Source organism: Arachis hypogaea, chromosome 6 (assembly GCF_003086295.3).
Source record: "Arachis hypogaea cultivar Tifrunner chromosome 6, arahy.Tifrunner.gnm2.J5K5, whole genome shotgun sequence".
Taxonomy (NCBI): domain Eukaryota; kingdom Viridiplantae; phylum Streptophyta; class Magnoliopsida; order Fabales; family Fabaceae; genus Arachis; species Arachis hypogaea.
This window is the reverse complement of record NC_092041.1, coordinates 73,388,883-73,400,623: the sequence shown is the minus strand read 5'-3', so window position 1 is coordinate 73,400,623 and position 11,741 is coordinate 73,388,883. Positions and strand designations below refer to the sequence as shown.

General features: G+C 31.4%; 1 pseudogene; it reads right to left on the bottom strand.

Annotated features, from left to right (window-relative positions):
* Positions 1-9,934: 9,934 nt before the first annotated feature.
* LOC112696710 (3-ketoacyl-CoA synthase 4-like) lies at positions 9,935-11,122 on the bottom strand (annotated as a pseudogene).
* Between the last annotated feature and the right edge of the window lie 619 nt (positions 11,123-11,741).

Here is an 11,741-nt window from a genome sequence, read left to right as displayed (position 1 = left end):
TTTATAGAACGAGTCATACTTGAGCATATCTTCCAGAAATTTTGCCTATTTATATAGGAAAAAAATTAAATAAAGGACGATATTTGAAACCTAAAAAAATGTCATAAAAGTGAAAATGGAGAAAGTTAATTTACCAGCTTTACTATACTCGATCTCTTTTGCTCTTTATTTGTAGCAATCGGTAGGGAGTCTAGCAGAATTGTTTGATGATTGCACAAATCAAAAACAACCAGATACCAATGTGTGTTGTTCTCGTTGACAGGTAAAAAAATTTAGTACCAACTTTCACGTATTAGAATATTACTAGATACATTTTTTTAAGGTATATATAAGTTCATAAATATAAATGCCATTAAATAATAAAAAAATTAAAAATACAATAAATTATATACCTTTTTTAGACCTTCATCAACTTTTCCCATAAATTCTTTTTGATAATATTTCAACAGAACTTCAATTTTGGTATCACATTGCAGTATGAATTGCTGAATTTAATAGTTAGGGGCTAAGTCAGTGACACCAATTAAGTAATAAGATAAAATAAATAAAAACGATAACAAGCTTGAAAAAGACATTGCGTACCGAAAACACAGCTGGCAAATACCAGTGTGTTTGACATCCTATTTCTTTCTCCTGCATGGTTAGCATAGTAGCCACCAAATCTAACACCTATGTGGTAAATAATAAATATATTAGGAATTAAAGTATGCTAGAGATAGCAGTTTAATTATGCACTTACATCCCCATGTACCCGCTCCTTCGGAATTAATGACTTGAAATTGTCACGAGTTCTGCTAAATTTGTTTGTTGTCGCCAATACCTCATCACTACAAATACGAATCACATTAATATTGAACTATTTTTTTAATTTTTAGTATATAGATAATGAGATATTTAACCTTCATTTATTTGGTGCAAACACATAGGTTACCATTTTAATATCTAAGTCATCCAAATCCATGTATGCAGGAGGCTTAAATAAAATCGGGATCCACTGCAAAAAAAAATAAAAAAAAATTGGTGAGATCACTAAGTTATGTAACCGTAGAGGATTCATGCGAATGCCTGAGATATAAGAACTTACAGATGGCCATTCAATTCTTCGTTTTATTGTGCTTGATATTTTCTTGGCTTAGGGTAGGCATGCTAATAGAATATCCACTTGGTGTACTCTTTTTTAAGAGTGCCTTTTGCTCCTCAGTTACAAATTTGTGTGAGGTCCCTGGTGGAGTTTTTTTATTTTTTGAAAAGTTGTCTTTAATGGAGGCAGCCTTCACACCAACCTTATTTTCAGACAAATATGAATTCCAGACAATTCTTCTCTTGGCCGTATATATCTTTTTATTGCGTACACTTGTCTATTTTGTTGCTTTTTTATTTGTACCAGAGTCAGACTGATGATGTTATGGAGACTTTAGCAGTTTAAGAATTTCATCTGTATCTCTTGGATTAGTAAATTGAAAAGGATATAAGAAAGTAGGAGGCTGAAAATTTGTGACAGTTGGACCTACAATAAATGATGGTGGGAATATGTTGTATAGTGATGGATGCATGGTTGTCGGATATTGGTTAGAATATACTGCAACAGTATAAAAGCCAGGGTAGATAGAATACAAAAATTGGGGCATGTGTGGTATATGGTTCAAGTACGAATAATGTAAGAGTTGGTTACCAATAGCATTAATGTTAATATCTCTTGTGTCTCTCTTGTAATCTCTACGTTGAGATGATCCGGATGATTTTCGCTTACCCATATCAAACACTCAAATATATATGTAACACAATTAGAATTATAATGTGAATATAATTTACTAATGATATGCTGAGGAGTGTTCTTATATATATACAAAAATTTTGTTTGTTTATTCTTTATTATTGAAAAATATCTTTCAAAGGATTTTATTGTTATATATATATATATATATATATATATATATATATATATATATATATATATATATATATATATATATATAATTATAAAGAATGTGTATCTATGATTGTAATTTAAAAAGATTTACTATTTAAAGTGGATATTATTTTTTTTATAAATAATTTAAAATAGATATTATTATTCAAATTTATTATTTTAAATTGATATTATAATGTACATGCTAAAGATCTTATAATGCGAAAGGCTTTGCCTATTAATACATAATATTTATTAATAAATATTTAATTTTTTTTAAAAGATCATAACATTACCAAAACATGCTAATTTTAACTTTATTATTATATGTGATAATAAATACGTAATATTTAATAATAGTTATATAATATTTTTAAAATTATATATTATTGTAAATTTATTATTTTTATGTCAAAATTATTCATAATAGATATTACTATTTAAATTTATTATTCAACGTGACAATAAATATGTAATATTTTGGAAAATATATTCTAACAGATCGTTACGAAGACTTAATTATTAAAAATGACCTTTAATATCAAAATTATTAAGAATGACCAAATCTTTTTATAATATTTAAGAAGAAGAACTAAATCTTTTTATAAGAAGATAAATATATTCTTAACTATATTTTATTTATTTTGTATAATCTTTAATATATGCTATTTGATTTACAATGTTACGAAGATATTTATGAATATTCACTTGGGATTAATTAGTTATTTAATTTAAAAAGAACCACTCTACAAGATTGTTAGAGAGATTTAATTATTAATATATTGATTCTTAACTATTTTTTTATTTATTTTTTATAATTTTTATATTAAAAATTTTTATTTTTTCTAAAATTTTGGTAATTTTTATTATTTATTTATTTATTTATTACTTTTATGATTTTTTGTCTTTTTTTCTCATTAGGTAAAGATCATAAAAATAAAAAAATAAATAAAAATAAATATTTAATTAATAAAAATTACTAAAATTTTAAGAGAAATAAAATTTATCAACATAAAAATTATAAAAAATAAATAAAAAATAATTAAAGATATATTTATCTCCTTATAATAAGATTTGATTCGTTTTCTTAAATATTATAAAAAGATTTGATTCGTTTTCTTAAATATTATAAAAAGATTTGGTCTTTTTTAATAATTTTAGTATTAAAGATCCTTTTTAATAATTAAATCTTTCTAACGGTCCTTTAGAATAATTTTTCCTAATATTTTTAAGTTACTGAAAATTTATTTTGTTTATTAATACATGATTTAAAATAGATATTATTATTTTAGCTTATTTTAACTTATAACTCTACGTAATACTAGCATTTAAATTTGTAATATTAATTTAGATATAATATTAATTTTGATGGAATATATGATTTACTTATAAATAATATAATTAATGTGATTTATGTTGATTATAAACTAATTAGATTATCAATAATTAGAATGAATATTTGCATTTAATATAGATTTAGCGTAAATTGATATATAATAACAACTCTCTTTTATCATTGTTATGTATTTTTATTCTGAAACACATAACACTACAAGCTAATTACAATGGTAAGAACGCGAAGAAATAATCGAGTTGCTTTTGTTGAGGCAAGTTCTATTCCTAACATGAAGATCTGTCAAGAACCAACTAAAATTCTGAACAAGTACGTACTATTTTTTTTGGTTTCTTGTATTATAAATTTATTCTAAATGATCTTGTATAATTTGTTAATAATGAGTAAATTTATTTACATATTTGATTAAAAGAATAAAATAAAAATTATGTTAATTCTTTAAAAAAAAAGAGACAAATGTTGCCACTATCCCCTCCCCCTTCTTTCTCCAAAAGTAGACCAAACCCAACCCTAAAAGGTAAAAACTCCATTAGAGCAGCTATCCATCCTCACCATTATTGGTTTCAAAAAGTCTGAGTGGTCTACATATAACACCTCCTGACGGGGCATCTCCTCCATCCCCGTTGGTCCTTCCAAAACAAACCTACTTCCCTTTTATTTTCTTCTTTTTCACTCTGGCGCAGCATTGTCCACTGGGGAAACGTAACTGGCTAATGGGAGACCTGTTCCACGTCTTAGCTTCGACCTCCAGTCACAGCACAGACATGCCTGACTGACATGCTTGTTCCGAGAGTCTAAAGAACCCCCAAACAAAGTAGCCTCAAGCTCCTCTCCTCCTTCGTTCAATTTCCATTCTTGAACCAAACATTAATTTTTCTTCCAATGCTTCTCAGCCTAGTGCAGCACTTTCTACTCCCACGTTACAAATCTTGTTGGCCCCCCTGTGCTAAAGCAAGTGAAGAACAAGGAAATGCATGAGAAATACATCAATCCAACTATTTCCCCCTCCTCCTTCATTCAATTTCTTTGAGTATTCTTGTTTTTCTAAGGTAATTTCTTTGATTATTGATTGTTATTAACAGGAAGAATTGTTGATTTTTGTTTTTGTTGAGTTAATTACTATTGCTTTTTTTCAAATTTCGGGGTTAGTTTTTTACTTTGATCTGAATTTTTGTGCTATTGATCTAAATCTCAAAATTTTGTTCTCAGTTAGTTGTACATATTCTTCATGTTAATTATATTTTTGTATTTTTTTATGCAAAAGCTATATGGACTTGGGTTTTTTCACATTGAATAAAACGAGATTTTGACCCTGCATGCAATGTTCTAATGTTACAGTGAACCCAATCCATCATTGAAGGACAGAGTGAATTTAGACTCATTAGCTAATTCTGTTGAGCAATTGACCGAAATAGTCCAATCTCTTGTTCAACGATTGGAAAATAATGTCAGCTTTCCCTCTAAGGTGTTTAAGGTCTTTGGTTCCAATTCTAAGACTCTTAACCAACAAAGTAGTACGTCGAATAATTCATTGTTGCTGTGGTGTATTGAGAAGGCCAAGACAGATCTGTCCATTGCTAAAAAAAGGAGAACAGATTCACTTGCTCCAATCGATATTCCTGGATTAGAGCTACCTAGTGTGAGTACTAAGTAATAAGTAGTTTATTATTATTATTATTATTTATCGGTTTCACTAATAACCATTTTTTTTATATATTTAGTGGGTGCAAGTCTGTTTTAGACCAACAGCTTCAATGGGTTTGAACGAAACTGAACTTGCAATTGCAGCATACTTGTATGTTAATCATTTGATGGATAAGTAAGTAAACTCAATTAGAATTTTATTTGTTAATGGTGTTGTTGATTTGTTTAGCTATTTTTATTTATGTTAAATTATCTTTGGCAGCTACAAGGAGGATATAGTAATTTCAGAGTTTACATCTCGCAGAGATGTATTCAGGAGCTTGATGCCAGGAAAGCCAATCGTTTCTCTTATGCTAGACTTAGTAGCAGATATGATGAGCATAGAGTTGATCAGAGAAAGTGGTTATTGGTTTTTACCCACAACTTTTGCGGTAAGTATATAGGAGTGTATACTAAAATAATATTGGTAGTTGTTATTTGTATTGCACATATAAACTAGTGGTTGAAATAATGTAGCTGTCAGAGAAGACAAAATTGGATCCTAAAAGTCTGCCGCTTTGTATCACATATAGTTATTTGGGCAAAGTTGATTGCTTAAAAAGAGTAAGTTTATATCATTTTAAATTCATATTAGCAAATATTGACATAAAATAATTTTAATAACTAAAATGACTTTCTCTTGATTAGGTCTTTATCCCTGTATCTGAAACTACTGACGAAGGTCATGAACACTGGTACCTCGTAGTGATTGATCGTGTTAAAGGACAAATCATTTTGCTAGACCCATTACCCATTGAGAAACAGTTCAAGCGAAAGAGGACAGCCTTGAAATTAGTAACTATATTTTCCTTTTTTTTGTTAATTATCTACATATATGACTAAAAAAACAAACTCTAACATAGACATAAATAGGCCATTTATTTGGACGAGGTATTGGAAGATCGTTCATTCTATGACTTTGAGACCACTCTAAATCTGATTTCTTCACAATTTAAATTTGAAGAGCCGGAAGGCCTTCCGACCCTTGAAGCTGGATCATAAGATCGTATAATTAGTAGTTATTGATATGAAATTTATGCAATTATATAATACTCTAATATAGCTTCCTCGATATATAGGAGTGACGCGGGTGTGTGGGTTGCAAGTTGGATGATAGCTTGTTTTGAAGATGATCATTTTAACATAAAGGTAATGTTATGCACTAATCTTTTCCTTCGTTCTTTCTTCTATATTTAAGTAGTTAAGCCTAATGTGTAATTATTCAAATTTTATTAGGTGGATGATGGGGTTCGCATGAAGATTACAGTCTCACTCGTGTTAAAGATTCATAATACGATCAGCTATATGGTCAAAAATAATGCCATTAAAAATCTTAATAAGCTGAATGATAATCACCATCGTGATGATTATGAATTTCCATAAGATTAGATTTGCAACATAGGATATTTATTATTATTTTTGTTTTTATTATTTTCTTGTGGGCATATGAGCCGTCTAGTGACATACGACATTATATTTTGTTTACGTTTGTGTTGGTATTTGTTTGCCAGATTATTTAATGTCTCCATTTGCCTATATATGAATTTATACTCTTTTGGAGATTGAAATTTAGTTCTTTTATACTCTTTTATACTCTTTTGGCCTTAGTGTGTTGCATGTCAGTGGTTTTTCTTCAATTGTAGCAATTGGAATGAAACAGAAACGTTAATCTAGAACCAGGGGGCTTCACTCTTTTTGATTTTGTTTTAGAGCCATAAGTAAATGCAAACTATTAAGTAAATAAATTCAGGTCCACTTTGATATGATGCACAAAATCTGTATGGCTTTTTTTCTCTTCTGGTAATATTTTGATCTATTGACTCTAGAAAAGAGGGGAGAAGTTTAATATGCACAAGTACTCTCAAACATGTTACATACTAAGGATTGGCACTGACTTAAAAAGAGGAACCCAATATTCCGCTTTGTTCTGTAATTTTTTCTTTCTTTGTTATTTTCCTGTTGTTCCTTATAGTTTATACAATTTGATGCTTAATAGGATCAAGATTGTTATGAGCTTTCAGCTGAGTATGAAAAGAAGCATAAGACTGAGAAGTTGGAGGAACTTGGGAATATACTAACTGGTCTTGATGCTGGGGATTCTATTGTCATTGCCAAATCATTTTCCCACATGCTTAATTTAGCTAACTTGGCAGAAGAAGTTCAAATTGCCTACCGAAGAAGGATTAAGCTATTAAAGAAGGGTGATTTTGCTGATGAGAACTCTGCCATCACTGAATGAAGAAACCTTCAAGAGGCTTGTGACTGAACTGAAAAAGTCCCCACAGGAAGTGTTTGATGCTTTGAAGAAGCAAACTGTAGATTTGGTCCTAACTGCTCATCCCACTCAGTCCGTTCGTCGATCTCTGCTGCAAAAGCATGGAAGGTTTGTCACTGGACTCAGGAATAATTATAGTCCATTAACTATGAATTTATCGTTCCATTTGCTTTTACTAGATCTCAATTACCATCTCCTTTGCAATTATATATAAACAGATCTCATAGAGTAATAGATCTAGGAAGCCTGCTTATTTTTTGTTTGCTTGAACAGGGCTGGAAGGATACCATAGTCAAGCAAGATCAGTCTCATGAGAACCAATCAGATATGAGAAGAAGAAGAAGAAGGCTATTGCTATTTTTTAAGGCCTTTAGGCATATCTATCTAGAGTGGAAGCATGTTATGACATTTCCTTTTTTTCTATCTTTTAGGTGATTATTCTTTACGTGAGAACTAGTTCAGGAACACAATTATCTAATATATTATTCTTTATTATTAAAGTTTAAGGGCCAGAACATCTTTTAGTTAATAATATCTGTTACATAGTGCTAAAACTATGTGGTTCAATGATTGTAAACTAGTAGCATATATGTGTTTTAAATTGGGAGGAATCCAATGATTGTATTTATTTCTTCATTTTACTACCTAGTCAGTCCCTTTTTTTTTTAATAGTATGTTGTGGCTGTTCTTGGATTGATCATGTCAATGAATGGTGGGTGATCATTATTCAATGAGATGTATGGAGAGCCATTAGAAACCCCTTTTAAAGTTGTAACGGTGGGTGATCATTCTTGGAAGGTGCATATTGTATATTTCTAATGTCAAAGTTGCATTCATATCCCTTGAACTTTGTCACTTTTCAAAGGGGATTGGGTTGTTTTTCATTTTCAGTGGTTATCAGAGTAATTTGGTAGACAGATATAGAGATATGGAGAGCCAGAAGGAGGATAATTTCCATGGTAGATAAGGCATATTTTTTGTTGCTTGTTTTGGATAGAAACAAGCCACCATTTTTCCCCTCCCACTTGTAATTGATTTTTGATTTTTTTAACCCATTGTCTCTGTTCCTATCTTAGAATATAAATTCATTTGTTATCCAACACTAGAGTTAATGTTAGGGAGTCAACGGTTGATATGCTAACAAAATTGATGACTATATGGAAAGCAAAATGGTGTCATTGTTGTGAGTTAGATTAATATAGTAATTTCACTTGCAAGTAATTGCAATAAGATCATAATTTTTCTGTTCAACGGTTGATATGATAACAAAATGAAGCCTGTAATCTATCATTCACTGTCTTACTTGTATATATAAAGAATTAAACTCAACACTGCTTCGAGGTACATGCTCTTGATATACTTTGAAATGTGCATGTTGCACCACTCAATTGTTGTTTTCTTTCTTCTTTCATGTATATACTTTGTTCATTTTCAGAGGATGCAATCATGATTACAACTTAACAATTGCTTGTAACATTCCTTGATTTGATTCCTTGTACATTAATATCCACAATGAAATTTATAAATTGCATAAGTGAAGTCTATGTAAGCTTTATCAATGAGTAGAAACGTTATAACAAGGCCATTGATGCTAAAAATTCAGTGTTTTATATGAACATAATAGTAACAAAACAAAGCTGAAGAATAAAAAAATGCTAATGCCATAACTTTCCAACACCGGAATTCTTCGTAAGAGATCTAACTATTCTTACAGTTAATATTTGACCACAAAACTTCTTTCACTTTCTTTCAACAAATGACAAGAAATTCAATGGAAAGATGAATTATTCTAGAACAAAATCAGAGAGTTACATTTATTACATAAATAAAAAACCAGGATTAAAAGGGATTAGGAATAGACTGTAATAAAATGCGAGTCAATCAGAAAATGGTTTGGACAAACTTTGCAGATTGAGCTCTTGCTTTCAGAGTATCCTCCTTTGATCTCGCCTCTTGTATCTTACTCTCCAAGAAGCTACAGGCAATTAACAAAGCAAAAATGGGATAAACTTACATCACTAGTTATAACAAAAAATTTCTGCACTATAATTAAAATAGTCCAACCATTTTCAACAGCTTATAGGATTCAGGGAAGATGTAATTTCTTACAAAAACAAAGTTACTGGCACACTATAAATTTTGGTTTCCAAGCATACCAAAAACAAAGCTGCTGCTCTTTTTCTTAAAAAAAACACAAACATAAAAAAACTGGAAGGGCAGAACAAAGTTTGTTTCTAAGCATAAGCATAGTCCAGAAGGAAACAAGAATTAATTTTAGCACAAGAAGATATCCCAGAACTTGTTACTTTAGGAACAGAGACAGGTTTTCTTCCAGTTGGCACAACACAAAAAATTACCAGAAGGGAAAACGATGCCTAACTTAGCAAAATGTTTGATGACTACAGTGATTAACCAAACTTAGTAGCATCTCATACATGATAGCAAGGCAAAGCAAAAGTCATTATATTGCTGATATAAATCTAGCATTAGTCTTTATGCAACCAAGTGAAATAAAGGATTCAGTGACAAATACATAAATATCAATTTAAGGATTAAGTAACTAAAACAGAAGCATTAGAATAATTAAAAATAACAACAAAAATAGGCTTCTAAAGTGATGATTGAACAGCTGAGACATTATCTAATATCTCCTTGAATAGGATTGATTATTGGCTTATGCTATGTGTACCAGAGAGAATAGCAGAAATTAAAGCTATGTAACAACCTGCACTGGATACCTATGAAAGCAATCTTTCCAAGGAGACTTGGGTGAAGCCTTGACATGCCTAAGTGCCTGCCACACTGCGCTGTTACACTTAAATCCACTTCCAAATGCAATCTGCCACACCCTATTCCCCTTCCTCATTCTTCCTCAACATGCATAGGCAGAAGCTGAAGATTCTTCTCAAGCTCATTAATCACAGCTCTCCCATCAGCATGAATGCAGAAATGATCAAATGCAAGCTTGAAATCAGGTATATAAGGCTTCACTTTTGCATTCAGAAGCTTCAACCAAAGTAGCAAAGAACAGAAGCTGTTCACTTATTGGAAGAACAAGAGACCCCAAAGTTGTGATGTTAGTCTTCAAAGCCCCACCAGCAATAGCCATAAGATCCTTTGAGAGAGAAACACCAGCTTTGCCATCATCATCTTGTTCTTGATACACACACCTGAAAGCTTTATCATCAGCACCCTTATGAGTCCTCACAACATGAACAAGCTTGTACTTTGCTCTTCTCTTAACAGAGCCTTTGTTGGACAACAAAATAGCAGAACCACCAACACGGAACAAACAATTTGGGATCAGCATAGATTTCTTGTTCCCAAAGTACCAATTCTGAGTAATGTTCTCAGTGTTAACAACAACAACATAAGTGTTCCTATGAACTTGAAGCATGTCCTTAGCAATATCAATGGCTATAACTCCTGCACTACAACCCATACCACCCAAATTGAAGCTTCTAATGTTACCCCTAAGCTTGTACTTGTTCACAATCATTGCAGAAAGTGAAGGAGTTGGGTTAAACAAACTAGAATTCACAACATGAACACCAATATCCTTAGGCTTAATCTTTGTATTAGCAAAGAGATTATCCAAAGCACCAAACATAACATTCTCAGATTCTTCTCTTGCAGCAGCCATGGAAGGATTTGGAGGGATATGATGCATGGCTTCGGGTACATACTGACCGTCGAAGTCTAAGGTTTTGTTCTTGGTTGAGCTTCTGCTCTCTGAACTCGAAGGAAGGAAACTGGAATGGAGATGGGTTTTTCTACTGAGCAGTCTGAGAAGAGAGGGGGCAGAATCGTGACGGAGACAGAGGCCAGGCAATGAACACAATTCAGAAGACGGTGGTGGGTTGGAAGAATCTGTGACGACCAGACGAAGACGATGGTGACTGAGCGCCGACGGACGGCAGCAGGAGCGCGATGGAGCAGATGAATACCAGGAACTGACGCGCCGAGGTCGATGAAGAAGAAGCTGCGATTCTTGAAGGAGGAAGAAGCACGGACGACCAGACGACGATGGTAGTACCTGAGAGCGACGGACGGCGGCAGTCCTTGCGGCGGTAGTGGAGAAGCTAGGGTTTAAGGGAGAAGCTGTTAAGATAGGGGTATTCAAAGGGTATTTTTGTCTAATCAAATAAAGGAAGGATGTTTAAGTCTTTTCATTAAAATTAAATAAAATTTATTTTTTATTTTTATTTAATTAAAAGGGTGTTTTAGTAAAAATGGTGATATATTATATATTTAAAAAAGAAAAAATTAAATGCTGACGTGGAAAATAAATTCCACTCGTTTTATTGTTATTTGTCCACATTTTAAACGTATCGGTACGTATGAATTTATCATCGTACTGTAGCAATCACCTTCTTTTTTTGATAAAAGTCAGAAATTAATGATCTAAAAAGTTAAAGTTTAAAATGTCTTCTTTCTAATAATATTTGAGTTCAAGTATTCATGTATGTTTAAAAAGTAAAATAGACTATGAAAGATAGGACATCACAAAATCAAACATC